At 47.0% G+C, this 18,832-nt stretch overlaps 1 protein-coding gene across 1 annotated transcript in view; it reads right to left on the reverse strand.

Moving 5' to 3' along the window:
* The window catches only part of TRAPPC9 (trafficking protein particle complex subunit 9), a 2,294,541-nt gene that overhangs the window by 584,359 nt on the left and 1,691,350 nt on the right, over nt 1-18,832 (reverse strand). The window lies entirely within an intron of this gene.

Consider the following 18,832-nt stretch of genomic DNA (forward strand, 5'->3'; position numbering starts at 1 on the left):
TAGTTCATTGGAAAACAAATAGTGCAGGGGCCAAAAGACTTTTTTAGAAGCCCTGCAGCACTGTATGCCATTGGTGCAAAAACTAAGACTGCCTAGTTTTGATTCTACTTCATGACTGGTTCTTCGACCACCCTACACTTACTGTGTGTTTATTGCAGCAGGTTCCCTTTCAATCCAGCTTTCTCCCTTTGTCACCGGTTTCCTATCTTTATCGTCTCCATTTTCTTCCTTTCTCTCTCTTGGTCTACGTCAAAAATCTGATTATGGCTCCGGCTCAAATTAAGTACTAGTTGTAGTGAAGGAAATCGTTTACTCGGACACAATGCAAACATTTAGTTAGGGCCTCCAAAAATAAAAATTTCAGAGAACTAACAAAAGCGATATCAGAGCGGATTTCCACGGTATCAAGACCTTTGCATGGATGGGGCTCTCATCGTATAAGGCAACGCCTGAGGAATAGCATTAAATAACAGAACCATGACCGATCGTGCCCTTGCTTGGGGACAAAGGCACTTTTCCTTGACAGCAGAGAATCCTTGCACAGTGCACAAAGATATCAAGCGATCCATGTCTGCTTGGTCCCAGAAGTGGAAAGTCAGCCATCAAGTCCTTTGCAAAAGTAATCAGAAGAAGGGGCGGGTGTGCGGATTGCACATTTCGTAATTGGTGTTTGGCGCGCACACATGAAGTTTGGCTGCTGGACCGTTATGAAGGGATTTCCCGTGTCTTGGGATCCATGTTCCTGCAGCCACTCTGGCGATCTTTGGGTCAGTCACTGGCTGTAATTACCTGTGTGGAGCTCACAGCACGCCCGGCTCAAGCGCAGCAAGTGAATGATTTTCTTTTCCAAAAGTACAGCATAGTCTGAGACTGAAGCCACCAGTTTGTGCTCACTGACAGATGTCTGCCTGCCAGCTCAACAAATAACCTTTGGGGTCTTCATGTGGTCTCAGTGCCAATGTGTGGATAACAGTGAACTGCTAAGCGTAGGCTTACCGCAGCAAAACAAAACCAAGCACCATTTTCAAAATCGCATGTACTGAATGAACCTTTTTTTTTTTTTTAATTTTTCAAACATCCTCTGATTCGTGCAAGTATCTGCCCATCCTCACGAATGGTCCGCCCCCAGTCATCCATCTTTACACCCCTGCACATGTATGCATGTTAACTGTTGTTGCATGCTTATGTATGTGAGACTGTGCGTGATCTTTCTACCTGGTGAGAGTGTGTGCTGCAGTCTGGGTGTGCATGCGTGCCTACATGTCTGCTGGCACAGGCACATGGGTGCTTGTATGGTTGCTGGTCTGAGTGTGCAAAGATGCCTGTAGCTACATTCTCGGGTTCGCGTGTGTGCACTGGTCGCCGTAAGGTATGTGCTTCCATAAGCATGAACCTAATCAATGTTTATCTTAAAGCCGAAGTCTTGCTTCTTTTTGTACAACCTTCATTTGAAGCACCTAGAAGTGGAGCCTATTCTAGCCCATTGGCCTAAATTCAAGCCCAGGCCATAGGCAGCAAAGGCTGCCAGGCCTGTTGTGCACCGGCCTGCCTTATGCAGTGCACATGGGACAGGCCAGTGCACAAGAGGCCTGAAACAGCAGCTTTAAATGCCTACAGCCCAGGCCTGAATTCAGGACAGGGCCATAGGCAGCGAAAGCTGCTGTCAGTCCTTGTTTGTGCACCAGTGTGTACTCCTAACTGGACTTTTCTTGCCACATAATTTGAAAATGAAAAGTGAATCGGTTTCACATAAGTGAGCAGATTCATAGCGCCACGGTATCAGCGTGAAGCAGCACACAAAAGGAAAAAGAAGTTTGCTCGCAGTCAAACATATCAGCAAAAGTGCAATTGGCCATGTAACATGGGCGATGGCCAACGCAGTAACAAAACTGCCCCAAGGAGGGACAAATGTAAAGCATTTACCAACGAAAATAAAGGAATTTTGAAGGGCAAGCCCACGAACGAGTGGTAGTGATAAACATGCGGTTAGCATGGTTAAAAGCCCAGATACATACCAACACGTCAGAAAAGCAGATAACGGCGCTCTTTCTATCCTTTCCACCTCAGTTAAATAATATATATAAATATATGCAGAATGTTAGCTTTTACTTGAATGAGCAGGTTTGCTAGTGTCTGTGAAGGAAGAAAAGGACAGCTGGGGGGCGGGCCCACACTATGAAACGGAAGCAGTTTATCTCAGGAAGGTGGGATGTCGAGCAGGGGCTGAGGGGTGTCAGGGCGAGGGCGGAACTGGAAGGTCTCTGGGGAGCTTGTAGGCAAGCCCAGTCATACTTTCCTCATCACTTAATCGGAAACAAAGTCAAACATAACAAAATACGCATGCGATTAATTAAAACAATTACAACCCTTTAAGCGCACGTCAAACAGTTACAAAAACTTAAGCTTGTTGCCTTTTGAAGATGGTAATGGCATTAGGGTGCTCTGAAACATCTTCCTGCTCCATGTTTCTATCCTTCTCTCAGGCTGCCCACTTTCACCTTATTTTATTCTGCATTCCTTTATCACTGACCAATAGTTTTGCTACTTAGGTGTTAGACTCCCCCTTGATTTTCCCACCAAAACCCTTGAAAAACGTGCAGTTGTTTCAAATAAATACTTATGTCTGAGCAAGAGGTGGCATTTAGACCTAAGGTCACAACCGCAGCTGCAACACCAACCAAAGCACGTACAGACTACCGCCACCCCCTTAAAATACACCCCAAAGACACCAGCGGGAAATCAAAGGAGAGACGGGTACATGAGGAGGTGAAGGCTGAGCGAGAAGAGGGATCCTGACAGTTCTCAGACTGTCAGGCCAGTGTCTCTACAAAAAACATTGAGACCTCAACTATGTCCACCTGGGTTCACAGACTGCAGAAGGTCCCAAAGCTTGAATTCAGGCCAGGGACTGACTGCTATGGAGGCAGCATTGTGTTTCAATGAACAGAATTAGGATTGTTTCTGTATCTGGTACCCTTGCATTCTTATATTGGCAAACCATTAATGCATGGCATGTTAGGGTGGTTGTAGTTTCTGAGACTTCCTTCCTTATCAAGGGTAAGAAGAGTTCAACACAGCCCCCTTCCGAGAAAGGAGGCGAGATGCCATGGGTGGAGTGGCCACGCGGTACCATCAGGCATACTTGTCGTGCCTATAGATCGATAGCAGTACTCTATGTGTGAAGGCTGTTGGAGCTGCAAGAGGTTACTTAACAGGATCTGGTGACAACTCATTGGGAACGGTGCTCTTGTACCGACTAGATAAGTAAGCAGTGGGTTTAGAGGGGGTGTTAAGGGACGTTCAGGGTGAAGTTTGTTTAGTTCATGCACAGGTGCCACCTAGTTCCAGTTTCCTAGTGGTAGGTAGTTCAGCTCTAATTCTAAGGCTGACAGCTGACATTCCAGAGAGTCAAGCCGTGTGTGGCACTCCACGGGGCAGGCAGGGGCTACTGAGCCACACCCGGGGGGGGGGAGGGGGCTGGGGCCGTCTGCCTCTGCTGTCCCAGAGTCTGGCCTACTACGCCTCTGCGAAACTGGGCCAAGCAAAACCCCTTTCACATTTGACCCTCAGTGGTAGCAATGCCGAGCTGTCACGGCTCAGAACTAAACAACTGTTCAGCATTTGGTCAGAATTAACTCTTCACAGCAGTCATCTCCATGCAAGAGCAACAAAAACCGGCAGAAAGAGGCCCGAGCAGTCTGCACCTATCAACCACACCTGACAGTGATCAGGAACAGAGATAACGGACTGACCCTCCACACTGACCAGAGGACCTCAGTCCTACCCTTCACCCCTATCATCCATCTAATAACAGATCCAGGAAGACTAATCAGCAGCCGTTTGTGTCGAAAGCACCCGACTGAATTTCTAATGGGAAGTCAGTCCACTCTTTCCCGACTTCAGTGTCTGTGTTTCTTTCCCGTAGTCCAAGGAATGTCAGTAATACCCTTCCACTGTCTTTGAAAAAAACCTCCCCTCCATCTTGTGCACGTGAACAGGCCAGAGGCTTCAGCGCTAGCATTCAGAGGCCATCCTTAGTAGCCAACATTTATTTGGGTGAGCCATTTGGCTCATACTCTAGTGATGTACGTACAAAGGCTTGGTCACACTAGCATCACTACAAAACACATTGCTGCCACCACTGTGCTACTCACATAAACCCCTGACCGGACAGTAGTGCTCTGCCACAACTGAGGGTAAGCTTGGTGTCATCCTCCTGGTCCGGAAACAGTCTTTTCTCAGGTGCGAGCCCTAAATTAGCATGAGAGTGGGGCCAAAAATACAGAAACCAAGATACCAGATATTTGCAGTCGGATACTCAGGGCAGGGGACACAACTGTACACCACGCCAGCTGATGTTTCCGTCCCAACAGAGCTTTAGGAGCTGTTCTTTCGGCAATCTGCCCTTATGTGGCAGCATTTAAAGAATGGTTGGCACATTGGCAGTGGGAGATTTCTTGTTTGACTGCAGTATCCAGCCATCACCAAACTATACATTTGTCAGGCAGTGTAGCGACCCATCGCTACAGAATCCTACTCACCCTGCATCCTTCATCGCTACAGAATCTTACTCATCCTGCATCCTTCTACAACCACTACAGAATCTTAATCAGCCTGCATCCTTCTGCACCACTTCAGAATCTTACTCGCCCTGCATCCTTCACCACTACATAATCTTACTCGCCCTGCATCCTTCACCACTACAGTATCTTACTCTCCCCTGCATCCTTCTGCACCACTTCAGAATCTTACTCGCCCTGCATCCTTCACCACTACAGAATCTTACTCGCCCTGCATCCTTCACCACTACAGAATCTTACTCGCCCTGCATCCTTCACCACTACAGTATCTTACTCTCCCCTGCATCCTTCTGCACCACTTCAGAATCTTACTCATCCTGCATCCTTCGGCACCACTACAGAATCTTACTCGCCCTGCATCCTTCTGCACCACTACAGAATCTTACTCACCCTGCATCCTTCACAACTACAGAATCTTACTCGCCCTGCATCCTTCACCACTACAGAATCTTACTCACCCTGCATCCTTCACCACTACAGAATCTTACTCGCCCTGCATCCTTCGGCACCACTACAGAATCTTACTCATCCTGCATCCTTCTGCACCACTACAGAATCTTACTCGCCCTGCATCCTTCTACAACCACTACAGAATCTTAATCAGCCTGCATCCTTCTGCACCACTTCAGAATCTTACTCGCCCTGCATCCTTCACCACTACAGAATCTTACTCGCCCTGCATCCTTCACCACTACAGTATCTTACTCTCCCCTGCATCCTTCTGCACCACTTCAGAATCTTACTCATCCTGCATCCTTCGGCACCACTACAGAATCTTACTCGCCCTGCATCCTTCTGCACCACTACAGAATCTTACTCGCCCTGCATCCTTCTGCACCACTACAGAATCTTACTCACCCTGCATCCTTCACCACTACAGAATCTTACTCTCCCTGCATCCTTCTGCGCCACTTCAGAATCTTACTCATCCTGCATCCTTCTGCACCACTACAGAATCTTACTCGCCCTGCATCCTTCTGCACCACTACAGAATCTTACTCGCCCTGCATCCTTCACAACTACAGAATCTTACTCGCCCTGCATCCTTCACCACTACAGAATCTTACTCGCCCTGCATCCTTCGGCACCACTACAGAATCTTGCTCACCCTGCATCCTTCTGCACCACTACAGAATCTTACTCGCCCTGCATCCTTCACCACTACAGAATCTTACTCGCCCTGCATCCTTCACAACTACAGAATCTTACTCGCCCTGCATCCTTCTGCACCACTTCAGAATCTTACTCATCCTGCATCCTTCGGCACCAATACAGAATCTTACTCACCCTGCATCCTTCGGCACCACTACAGAATCTTACTCGCCCTGTATCCTTCTGCACCACTACAGAATCTTACTCGCCCTGTATCCTTCTGCACCACTACAGAATCTTACTCGCCCTGCATCCTTCTGCACCACTAGAGAATCTTACTCCCACTGCACCCTTCACCACTACAAAATATTACTCCCCCTGCATCCTTCTGCACCACTACAGAATTTTACTCACCCTGCACCCTTCTGCACTACAGAATCTTACTCGCCCTGCATCCTTCTGCACCACTACAGAATCTTACTCGCGCTGCATCCTTCTGCATCACTACAGAATCTTACTCGCCCTGCATCCTTCACCACTACGGAATCTTACTTGCCCTGCATCCTTCTGCACCACTACAGAATCTTACTCGCCCTGCATCCTTCACCACTACAGAATTGTACTCTCCCTGCATCCTTCTGCATCACTACAGAATCTTACTCGCCCTGCATCCTTCACCACTACGGAATCTTACTTGCCCTGCATCCTTCTGCACCACTACAGAATCTTACTCGCCCTGCATCCTTCACCACTACAGAATTGTACTCTCCCTGCACCCTTCTGCATCACTACAGAATCTTACTCGCCCTACATCCTTCACCACTACAGAACCTTACGCGCCCTGCATCCTTCTGCACCACTACAGAATCTTACGCGCCGCGCCCTGCATCCTTCTGCAGCACTACAGAATCTTACTCGCCCTGCATCCTTCACCACTAACAGAGTCTTATTCACCCTGCATCCTTCTGCACGACCGGCATTGCATGGGGGCTTACAGAAATGTCCTGGTGAGACTGTCACTCTGACATTAAAGAGGCTGAATGTATTCCGACCACTTAGGAGATAAATCTCTGGGTGGAGGTCTTTTCATTGCTGTGTCAATTGATGCCTCAGAAGCTTCTCGTCTTATCCGTGGAATTACAAGGAAAACCTTCTCAGCTTCAGAGGAGGCATCAAAGACCCACCCTTCCCGGGGTCTGCAACTAAGCCGCCAAGAGACTAACAGTCTTCGTATAAAGCAGTGTTATTTGAATTTCACCCGATTTAACCGATCTCAATAGAAACCACAACCCCCCCTACTTAATTTAGGAAGTAAAATAAAACTGCTCCTTTGCAAAACAAATTTAGCAAGGACAATTTCAAAAGAGTAATATTTTTACTGAGGTTATTCAGTGCGAATGAATAGTCTCCATTCGTGTGCACGGAAGGGACCCCACTCTTGGCGGCTAATTGCAAGAAGTCTCTGATCATTCAATCAGAGCCAGCCAGTGGCGTAAGGTAACTTGAGGGGGCCCGCCTGAAGGCACTTGGAGGGGGCCCACTGCCCCCACCCCCCGCGAGGGCCTTTGTTACGCCACTGCTGTCAGCGCTCTCGTTGTTCGCCATCACTCACAGCGGCTGTAAGGCGGAGGTTGGGACGACAAAGTGGCAAGGCGATGGCACAAATCAAACGTTTCTCCCGCCCTCACTAGCGGCGTCTCATGTGAGGATGGTCTGTCTGTCTGTCCAGTCCGGTCAAGCTTCCTCGGCCCTTGGCGAAGGATGTGCCCGACACTGTGACATAATATTCAGCCAAAAAGTAAATCAGGCGGATTTAGGGGGGGCATGCCCGCTTCCCTGGCTTGTAGGCACAGTAGACCCGTACGTTTGTCGGGAAAGTGGCAGACACTGCTGAGCCGCAGTCCCTGCTCATTCTGGCCCTTGGTGGCTGGTGGGCGTGGCAAAAGCAATAAACACCTTATTGCTCGCTCTTTCCGACACGGCGAGCATGTATAGTCTTCAAGGTTTGGAGTTGAATGTCTGAAAACGTGCCTCGCCAGTTCTACCCCTTCGTGCCCAGACTGTGGGCACCTGTGGAGGAGGCCCGGCTGGAGGAAGTTAGGCTGAAGGAGAGCAGCGTCCTTAAAGTGCTGCGAAGGCTTCGTTAGCGCGCGCTGGCGGAACAGATGCCAAACGTATATCTCTGTATATACGCGCGCACACATTTAAACAGTACCTATGTAGATGCGCAGAGTCTAACAAGCGGTTTATTACCATCATTGACTGCGTAGAGGGGCCATGGCTCATGGGGGGTGAAGCTTTGAGTGGGCCATGATGCATCTACCATACCTCAACAATGGTCGTATACAGCATATTATACTCTGGGCATCTCCATATAAGATTAATGCCATTGCATATTTTCATGCGTTCCTATTAGCAAAATATTTCACTCAACCTGTCATTTGTAGAGCGCATCGCTGTCACCGCTGGGGTATCAGGGCGCTGGGGATGTGTAACAAACCAGGATTAAAGGGATTACATTTATGCATTAAGGTATAATCACATTGACAAGGTCTCGTGACTATTACAAGAGCTGTTTGACTGTTTAAGGCAATGTTACATGCAACTTGTGAGGCAATAAATAGTGTTCTTCCCATGTCACCTTTGGTGCACTGTGGTAAAAAACCACAAGTTGATCTTGCACTGTAGTGGTATGTTTATGAATGTGTGTACAATAGTACAGTTGCTCTAAAGTACTTGCTTTATTGTGTCATCTATTTTCACTGTGATTGTGTGTGTGTGTAAAGTCAACCCCACCATGCCCAGTGTTAACATCTCAAACTTCTTCGTTGATGACATCAGTGATGTCATCAATGTCATTCAGCGTCATGAGTGACGCAGTCTGTGAGGTCATGAGACGAGCAAGGTGGGGGCACAGGCTCTAGTTAGCACAGTAAACCATTACTGATGAATTTCCTTTTTTTTTTTAGTTTAAAATGTTAGGGTTAACTGGTTTTTCACTTATCTATAATGTCACTTTAATCTTTGTTTTCAGTGAATTTCTGGGGGTCTTGTGAAGTAAAGTGAGATATTATTGCCATACTCAACTATAACGTTTTTAACCTTTGTATTTTTCAGTGAATTTCTAGGATTCAAGACCTTTTTTTTAACATAAACTAATATCTTACTACCATGTCCAACCCCATGAGCAGCCGACCTCTGTCACACACGGCCTTTGCCCTTGCACGGCGTGGAGTTGGACACGGGCCAGGCCCTGCACCCAACCTCCCCAGGCGCCAACCCATCACAGACACCCCACATTTCTTTAATTCATTTTCCCTGTCCTGTGTCAGATGGGATCATGGTGACCCCATTTTTTTTTCTTTTTTAATTTTAGACACAGGATGCTCCCTCTTGGATCCCCACAAAGGCCAGGGCTTGGGGTACCCCTACCTGTCCGCCTACATGCAGGGCCACTGGAATTATGCAGCAGGAGAGAGCAAACTTTTTCAGCAGAGTTGAGTAAATTAAGCCGCAAGAAAAGGTACATTATGCAGCATAATGCAGCACATTTTGTAATAGTATCACTTCATTGTTTCGTCATTTTAAACTTGCTAACAGCCTATGGGCATTGGATGCACCTCATTAGTACCAGTTTAGCACCCCAATGCAGCAATAAGCAACAGAAATGTGACCAACCTAGCTTTGCAAAGGGCCTTCCACTGCACGGCAACACGTGTTAGTAACTTTTGAACCTTTGGAGCTAGAAACAAATTTGTTTTGTTAAACGCTGCATTTTTAGTAACTTTTGAACTGTTGGAGATAAAAACAATATTTGTTGTTAAAATCGGTATATAATGCGGCAGATGATGGATTATGTGGCAAAAGCAACAGTTCTATAGTTATGAGGAAATTGCCCCACAATTGCATAATTCCATTGGCCTTGCTTATATGGCATTTTAAAAAACATTTTCATAGAATGAGGAGCAAGTCCCGGTGTCCTATAATGGTGGCCGCAACATGATGCTGCAGCCCGCTAATCAGAGAGCTCACTCCTGCAGGACCGATATTGGTCCCGCAGGAGTGAACTGACAGACCGGAGGGAGAGCCTGCTCGGCCAATCACAATCCTTTATTTTTTACATTCCCATTCTCCAGGAACCAGTTGCCAATATATTGTTATTTTTTTTTTTTAAACTTCTCCAAACCTGCTGAACACGTTTACACCATGTTTTCTGGGTAAAGATCCAGCTTCCTGCTACATTTGGCGTAATTCTGGTGAGCCATTTTTTCTGTATCGTTGTCAAATTTTCTCTATGGAAATAGCATGGGGGAATTGCATTTTGGGACTCCCTCCCCTTTTTCTCAGCTTCGCTTGATGGATCACCATGAAAGCTTAAAGGAAGGAACTGAGAAAGATGAAGATTTATTTTGAGGGAAGTGTTGTGAGGGTTTGTCAAATAGCACCAAATATGTTAGTTAAACAAAAAATGTTCTATATAAAGCCTGCCCTAACTTTAACTCTACAGACAGTGAGAGAATACACAATGTGCAACTCTGTAATATGGGCCTATATTGACAGGGAGGGGTCCTGGTGACATTTACAAACCACAAGGCAGATATAATTTAAAAGCAATATGTCCACAAAGGGTGAATTTTAAACAATATGTGTCTTTTTTTTTAAAAGCAACTCTATGTTACTAAAAGAATTCTGTATTCTGACTGTACCACACCATCAATATTTAGGCCTGATTTATGCAATTTCTTCCTTCATGTTAGTTTTGTTTTCTGCATACTATTTATACTTAAAATATGCATTAGTAATAGGAAAAACAATATATATGAAGGGGCATGTGCAGAAGGAAAACATGAAAATAGAGTGGTCAGGATAGGAAGGTAAATAATTAAACTGGCAAAGTGTGTGGAGGATCTTTGCCATGCAGGTTTTTAAACCAAGATAATTTATGCATCAGGAATGTGTACCGAGCACATACACTATGTCAGACGGGAGTTAAAAGGTGCATGGGTAGGATCTTGGTTGAAGATCACTGTCTGCCAATATCATCTGTGCAGAGTAATACATCTTATAATGATACACTAAGGCTATTGCATTCTAGGGGTGTGAAGAGGTCGCAGGGCTAGCCAGTGATACAGCAGGTGAAATATAGGTAGTAACAAGTTGTGGATTGGACATTAATTCACAGCCTGGGTGGAGGACACTCTGGATCCTGGGGTTTATTTAGAGGATGCATGGTTAACATAACTGGGGAGTGCACCAGCATACACATTTTAGTGACTGTGTGCTCTACAAATGCTAACACAATGGTGTGTATGATGGGTATGTGGCTGTCTTACTTTGAACAACTTACACAAGATATCACCAGTAATTCAATAATAAGGGCAGTGGGTTGAGTTGTAAATTAGGTCATGTGCTAGGCTGTGAACAGAGTAAAGGGCATAGGAGATAAGATGTCAAAGCTATTTTAAGTGGTCTAATATGTGGGCAACGATTGTTTGTATTGTTCCTTCAAATAAAGTTTTTCAGAATATGAGTGTTATCAAGCTAACAATGAGTTCTGAGATGTTACAGAGGTCTAACCTGTTCTGTCCTATGTCATGAAAGAACAAGTTACTTACATTCAGAATTGCCTTATCTGGTAGAGACATATTCTAGTTGCAGATTCTTTACCTTTGAATTCTCCCCAGCGGTCAGACTGGATCCAGAAGATTTTTGTGAGCAGTACCCCAGCGTGCCATTAGGTGGCATCAACTAGCCAGGCGTCCGTCTTCATCCGCGCCGGATGACATTGCAGGTCCTATATAGGCACCTCCCGGATATGCTGACATCAGCCTCTTTTCACGATTTTCCACTGCAGAAGTGCAGAGCCATAAAGAAACTGACTACTGGTGAGCCAGAACTAAGGCCATGAAAGGGGAGTCCCTGCCCCTAGAAATCCGTTCACAGAGCAGGGAATATTGGTAGGTCGGTAAGGAACCTGCAACTAGAATATGTCTCTACCAGATAAAGCATTACCGAAGGTAGGTAACTTGTTCATCTGATAGAGACTTCCGGTTGCAGATTCGTTACCTTTCAATAGATAGGCAAGCAATACCATCCCCGGAGGAGGGTCTGAAAACCAAGTTCACACTACAAAATCCTGCAGGACAGAACGGCACAGTGCCCATTCCTCCGGAACTAACGGTCCAGGCAGTAGTGTTTGGTAAACATATGCAGGGATGCCTACATGGCCTGGACTGGAAATCTGTGTGTTAACGTAGTGGTTGCTTCTTTAGCTCTGGTAGAATGAGCATGCAAACCTTCACGGGGTTGCTTCTTGGCCAATGCATAGCAGATCTTTATACAGCATATGACCCATCTGCCCGACCTTTCGTCACACCCACATAACTGACAAAGAGTTGATCATCCACCTGGAACTCTTTGGTTTGATCAAAGTAGAATGCCAATGCTCTCTATGGGTCCAGGCGGTGGAGTCTCTCCTCTTCCTCAGAAGGATGTGGGGGGTGCATAAAAAGTAAGCAAGGTGATGGACTGGCCTACATGAAACGGCATAACCAGTTTTGGCAGAAAAGAGGCACCACTTTGTCAGAATACACAGAAAGGTATGAGAGGCTTAGATGAGAAAGCCTGCAGCTCACTCACTCTGCAGGCAGATGTAATGGACACAAGGAAGTCAGTCTTCAAAGTAAGAAGCCTGAGGGGACAATTTTGGAGAGGCTTGAAAGGAGCGCACATCAAAAAAGTCAAAACCAAATTCAAATCGTATTGGGACGTAATAAATGGGGATGAAGGAAACATGTGTTAGATCTTTAAGGTACCTATGTACAACAGGGGAATTAAACAAAGAAGGTTGATCAGGCAGCCTCAAAAAAGCAGAAATTACAGACAAATAATAATCTTTGAGAGTGCCCATAGCAGAGCCCTGCTGGCCCTAAGAAAGTATTAAAAAAACAACATCTCAGAGAGCGGGGAAGAAAGGGGGTCAAGAGACTTGTACACCATGCCACAAAGGTCTTCCAATGACAGGCGTATACAGTTTTGGTGGAGGCATGCCTGGCTGCCAAGATAATATTACATACTTCGAGCGGAAGGTCAAAAGCTGTCAACTGTCGCCACTCAATCTCCACGCAAGAAGGTGGAGGGTGGACAAGTTTGTGTGAGAAACCCTCCCCTGCTGCTGCGACAGAAGATCCACCTGAAGGGGCAGTCTGATTGGAGGATTGATGGACATGGCTAACAGCTCAGGAGACCAGACTCTCCTTGCTCAGTCCAGTGCCACAAGGATTATTTGAGCCCGTTCATTCTTGATCTTCTTCAGAACTCTGGGCAGAAGTGGTTTGTGCGGAAAGGCGTACAGGAGGCCTGAGTCCCAATCAAAACCAAAAGCGTTTCTGAGCAATTGCGGCCTCGGAAACTCCAAAGCGCAATACTGCTAATATTACGTGTTCTCTGCGGAGAGGAACGGATCTAACCAAGGCTCTCCCCTAGAGACCTTGTGCCACCTGTGGATGGAGACGCTGTTCGTGATCTGGTAGGCATTTTCAGCTGTGTTTGTCTGCTCTGGCATTCATAGAGCCCACCAGATGTTGAACCGCCATGGATATGTCCTGCTGTTCCAGCTACATCCAGCGGCACAGATCCTCTTGTCAAAGGGTCCACAACCCCACCCCGCCCTGCTTGTTGCAGTACCACACGGTGGTGGTGTTGTCTGGGAACACCTGCACTGTCTTTCTCTTGACAGAGCGAAGAAATGCTTTCAATGCCAGCTGATCTCACAGAGCTCTAAAAGGCTGATGTGGAGTACGGATTCCACTAGAGACAGAGGCCTCTGATCTCCACCTCTCCCAGATGGCCTTCCCATCCCAGAAGTGAGGCATCTGCCACTACTGTCAGATCTGGTTGAGGAAGGGAGTGGGATATTCCTCTGACCCAATTGCGGTTTGTGAGCCATCACTGCAGATCTTTTGCAGTTCCCTCCGAGATATGGACCTTGTCGGAGAGATTCCCCTGATGCTGCATACTGGAAGGTAAGGTCCCACTGGACAGCCTACATATGCCATCTGGCATGTGTCACCAGCAGGATGCAGGAGGCCATGAGGTCCAGCAGCCTCAGTCATTCTCACTGAAATCAAGGAAAAAGGCTGAAATATCTTCATCACTGCCCGAATATCCTGTACTCACCTCTCAGGAGGATAAGCCCAAAACTGCACTGTGTCCAGAACAGTTCAGATGAAAGGAAGCATCTGAGAGGGAGTCAGGTGTGACTTTGGCACATTTATAGTGAACCACAGTGAATGCAGGAGGTCTGTCATGGTATGGAGGTGGGAAATGACAGCCTGGTGTGAGCCCGCCTTCAACAGCCACTCATCGAGATAGGGGAAGACTGAAACCCCTGCTCTATGACCACCGCCATCACCTTGGTGAACACCTGAGAGGTGCTGGTAGGGCCAAAGGGAAACACAGTGAACTGAAAGTGTTCATGGCCTACCGTAAACGGCAGGTACTGTCTGTGTGCAGGCAGGATGGGAATATGGAAATAGGCATCCTGCAAGCTCAACGCTACCATCCAGTCTCCTGGGTCCAGGGCAGATAATACCTGAGCCAGAGTGAGCATTCTGAACTTCTCCTTCTTGAGGAAGAGATTGAGGGACCAAAGGTCTAGGATAGGGCAGAGGCCCTTGTCCTTTTTGGGTACCAGAAAGTAGCGGGAATAGCAACCATGATCTACTTCTTGCACCTCTGTATGGCTCCCTTGGTTCAGAGGGATGTAACGTTTTCTCAGAGAAGTGCCAAGTGATCCTCCATCATCCGATCTTAGCACAGTGGCATGGATGGGGGTTAATCTTGAAGGGGAGGGAGTAGCCCCTTCGGACTATCTGCAAAACCCACCTGTCTGACATGATGGACTGCCAGTGGAGTAGGTGATGGTGGATCCTGCCTCTGACTGGTCCCTGGTGGGGAAGAGTCAGACTAGGAAGGTTTGGAGACAGCTGGGGGGTGGGGTTTGGACTGGCCGGAATGCTGGCTCCATGATCCACAAGGTCAGTGGATCCCATGTCCCAAGCCACGAAGAGGCTAGGCATCATGTGCAGCACAGTGGCTGGACGGGAACGGACCTGGTTGGGCACCCTTTGCGTAGCCACAATAGGGGTGAAGAGCAGACTGAGGAGGGAAAGGGGCCACCACAAGGCCAAAGGATGTGGCCATAGCACGTGAATCCTTGAATCGCTCAAGTGCCAAGTCTGTGTTTTCTGCGAAGAGACGGGTGTCATCAAAGGGCAGGTCCATAAGATTGGCTTAGACATTCCATGAAAAGCCAGACTTCCTCAAACAGGCCACTGTCAAAGAAATCGCTGTGCCCAGTGAGTCGGTCGTATCCAGTACACATCGGATCATGAATTTTGCTGCGTCTCTCCCATTAGCAACTGCTTGAGAAAGTACAGCCCAGTCCTCCTCCGGGATCTGAGGCAGCACTTGTGTCCCACAGCATGTGGGAATAGAAGCACAAAAGGCATGCAGTGGTCACGGATCGCAATGCAAGGCTGCCGGAAGAAAACATATTCTTCCCGATTGTGTCCAGCCAATTGGATTCCCTATCTGGGGTTGCAGAATTGAACACGCCCTGGGAGGTGAAGGACGGATAACCAAGCTCTCAGGGGTGGAGTGTTGTGTCAGGAAATGTGAGTCTCCAGGGGCAGGATGATGGAGGAGAGCAATTGTCCTGTTCACAGAAGCCCCTGTGCTGGGTTTAGACCAGGTACCCAGAAGGACATCTGTAAGAGCTTCACTGAATGGGAGCAAGCAGTCGGAGGATGAGGCTTCAGGTTGAAGCACCTCTGTCAGTAGTCCTGACCGCCACTGAAGGCAACTCAAGGTCCAAGATCTCATCTGCTCTCCGCACCCCCATAGAACAGGAAGCTTGCTCCTCCATAGCCACGGGAGGGAGAGAAAGCATGCCAGTGTCTGTAGAAGTGTCCAATCTGCTGGCTTCACCCAAGTCCGAATGCCAGTCCATATATTCAGCAGCATGGTGATATTCTGAAGGGTCTAGCGACCCCTCCCACTCATTCCTGAGGTCTAACCCATAATCAAAAGGCTCAGGATACGACTTAGGAGGCACAGCTCCTGACGGCTTCAGTATAACGTCAAACGACACCCATCCAGCTCAGATTACAATGGGGTCGGTGCTGCCAGGGGCGTGGACGGTGCCAGGAGCATCAACGTCGAGACCGGCACTGGGGAAGCTCAAGGTGTCTCAACCAATATAAGTCTGGATCCAGAAACAGATCCTTGGATGCCCGTCGAACCGGGGCCAGAACTGCCAGCGAGGAACCCAAAGGGGCCCCTTCTGACCATCTGAGGAAACTCCGGCTTCTGGAAACTCGGGGAGGTGCGGAGTCTGCCCAGGCTCCTCATAACAAAGCCTAGAACGTCGATGCTCCCTCGTCTTGTTGGCTGATGGATGAGGAGAAGGCAGAGCCCGCTTTACCTTCTTTTTCTTATTATGCTTACTCGAGCATCCTGAAGATTTGGAGTAGGCGAGGATGATTTCAGGCTCCGCAACTGATCTCTGGACCTTCCACACAACCAAGATTGCGACCTGCGTGGAGTCAAGTGTTGGGGGCACCATCAGCATTAGGGACCGCTCCCTCAAAACCCTCCGATGCATGGCTTGATACTCGGAGCACTACTTTGGGTATTGGTGGCACTCCAAACACCAAAGGTACACGAGGTGCAGATCCATCACCAACGTCGCCCGATGACGGGAACCCCAGGGCTTGAAGCCGGTCTTCTTGAATGACATATCCTCGACACACCAGGAGTGTAAACTCAAAAAAGTCTTGACAAAACAATGAAAAGAGGGCAGTCAAAAAGTGACTATGGTAGCTCTCTTTGGATCAGCACCTGCTGGCACGTAAAGAAAAGAACTGACGTCAGCGCACCGTAGTGACTCATATATATAGGACCTGTGATGTAATCTCCAGCGCGGACGACGATAGACACGGAGCCGATCAACATTACCTAACGGCATGCAGGGGTATTGCTCACGAAAATCTTCCGGATCCAGTCTGACGCCTGGGGAGATTTCAAAGGTAAGGAATCAGCAACTAGAAGTCTCTATCAGATCTCAAGTTAAAGAGGGACAGCTGCAAATCTTCCTGTAAACTATCAGGCACAAAACATACAGAAACAGCATGTAGTAAATAATATTGCAGAAAAAAAAAAGATATGATCTGCGCACACACACATAGATCATGTTACTTTGGCAGTAAGTGTGTAGGGTGCTTTTACAGAGTCCCCTTCATTCTCTCATTCTGGACCAAGTACAGCAGTGAAGAACTTGCTGCCTCTGGAGCTTTTGTGTATTGTCAATGTATATGATTCATGGCTGCCTGGTTGGAGAAATTAGCTTAGGTGTGGGGGAATGAAAATGTCACTTACCCAGTGTACATCTGTTCGTGGCATTAGTCGCTGCAGATTCACATGTGTGGCACAGTCCGCTGCCTGGTGTTGGGCTCGGAGTATTACAAGTTGTTTTTCTTCGAAGAAGTCTTTTTGGTCACGGGACCGAAGGACTCCTCCCTCTTCGGCTCCATTGCGCATGGGCGTCGACTCCATCTTAGATTGTTTTCCCCGCAGAGGGTGAGGATGGAGTTGTTTGCTATAAATAGTGCCCATGCAATGGAGTGAATATGTATGTACGTTAAGAGTTTATAATAATTTTTTTACAAATGTACAGAAGTTTAAGATTCATGATCTACTTCTAAACGGCTACAGGCTTCCCGGGGAGGCGGGAGGGTACATGTGAATCTGCAGCGACTAATGCCACGAACAGATGTACACTGGGTAAGTGACATTTTCAGTTCGATGGCATCTGTTGCTGCAGATACACATGTGTGGCACAGACTGTAAAGCAGTTACCTCCCGTAAAAGCGGTGGTTTAGCCTGTAGGAGTTGAAGTAGTTTGGAATAATGTTCTTAGTACAGCTTGGCCCACTGTAGCTTGTTGTGCATTTAGTACGTCTACACAGTAGTGTTTAGTAAACGTATGAGGCGTAGACCAGGTTGCAGCCTTACATATTTCGCTCATAGGAATGTTTCCTAGAAAGGCCATTGTAGCACCTTTCTTTCTGGTTGAGTGTGCCTTTGGTGTAATAGGCAATTCTCTTTTGGCTTTAAGATAGCATGTTTGAATACATCTGACTATCCATCTAGCAATGCCTTGTTTCGAGATTGGATTTCCTATGTGTGGTTTTTGAAAAGCTATGAACAGTTGTTTTGTTTTCCTGATCAGCTTTGTTCTGTCAATGTAATACATTGGTGCTCTTTTGATGTCTAATGTATGTAGTGCCCTTTCAGCCACAGAATTTGGTTGTGGGAAGAACACTGGCAATTCTACTGTTTGATTTAAATGGAATGGTGAGATTACTTTTGGCAGAAATTTTGGATTTGTTCTTAGAACTATTTTATTGTTGTGTATTTGAATAAATGGTTCTTGTATGGTAAATGCCTGTATTTCACTTACTCTTCTGAGGGATGTGATTGCAATGAGAAATGCGACCTTCCAAGTTAGATATTGCATTTCACAGGAATGCATGGGTTCGAAAGGGGGACCCATGAGTCTCGTTAAGACGATGTTAAGATTCCATGAAGGAACTGGTGGTGTTCTTGGTGGTATAATTCTTTTTAGCCCTTCCATGAATGCTTTAATAACTGGTATTCTAAATAGAGACGATGAATGAGTAGTTTGTAGGTAAGCAGATATTGCTGCGAGGTGTATTTTTATAGATGAAAAAGCGAGATTTGCTTTTTGCAAATGTAGTAAGTATCCTACTATGTCTTTAGTAGAGGCATGTACTGGTTGTATTTGATGGGCATGGCAGTAGTAAACAAATCTTTTCCACTTAGATGCATAGCAGTGTCTAGTGGAAGGTTTTCTAGCTTGTTTTATGACCTCCATGCATTCTTGTGTGAGGTCCAAGTGCCCGAATTCTAGGATTTCAGGAGCCAAATTGCCAGATTCAATGATGCTGGGTTTGGATGCCTGATCTGTTGTTTGTGTTGTGTTAACAGATCTGGCCTGTTGGGTAGTTTGACATGCGGTACTAGTGACAGGTCTAGTAGAGTTGTATACCAAGGTTGTCTTGCCCATGTGGGTGCTA

The sequence above is a fragment of the Pleurodeles waltl genome, chromosome 2_2 (assembly GCF_031143425.1).
Source record: "Pleurodeles waltl isolate 20211129_DDA chromosome 2_2, aPleWal1.hap1.20221129, whole genome shotgun sequence".
Classification (NCBI taxonomy): Eukaryota; Metazoa; Chordata; class Amphibia; order Caudata; family Salamandridae; genus Pleurodeles; species Pleurodeles waltl.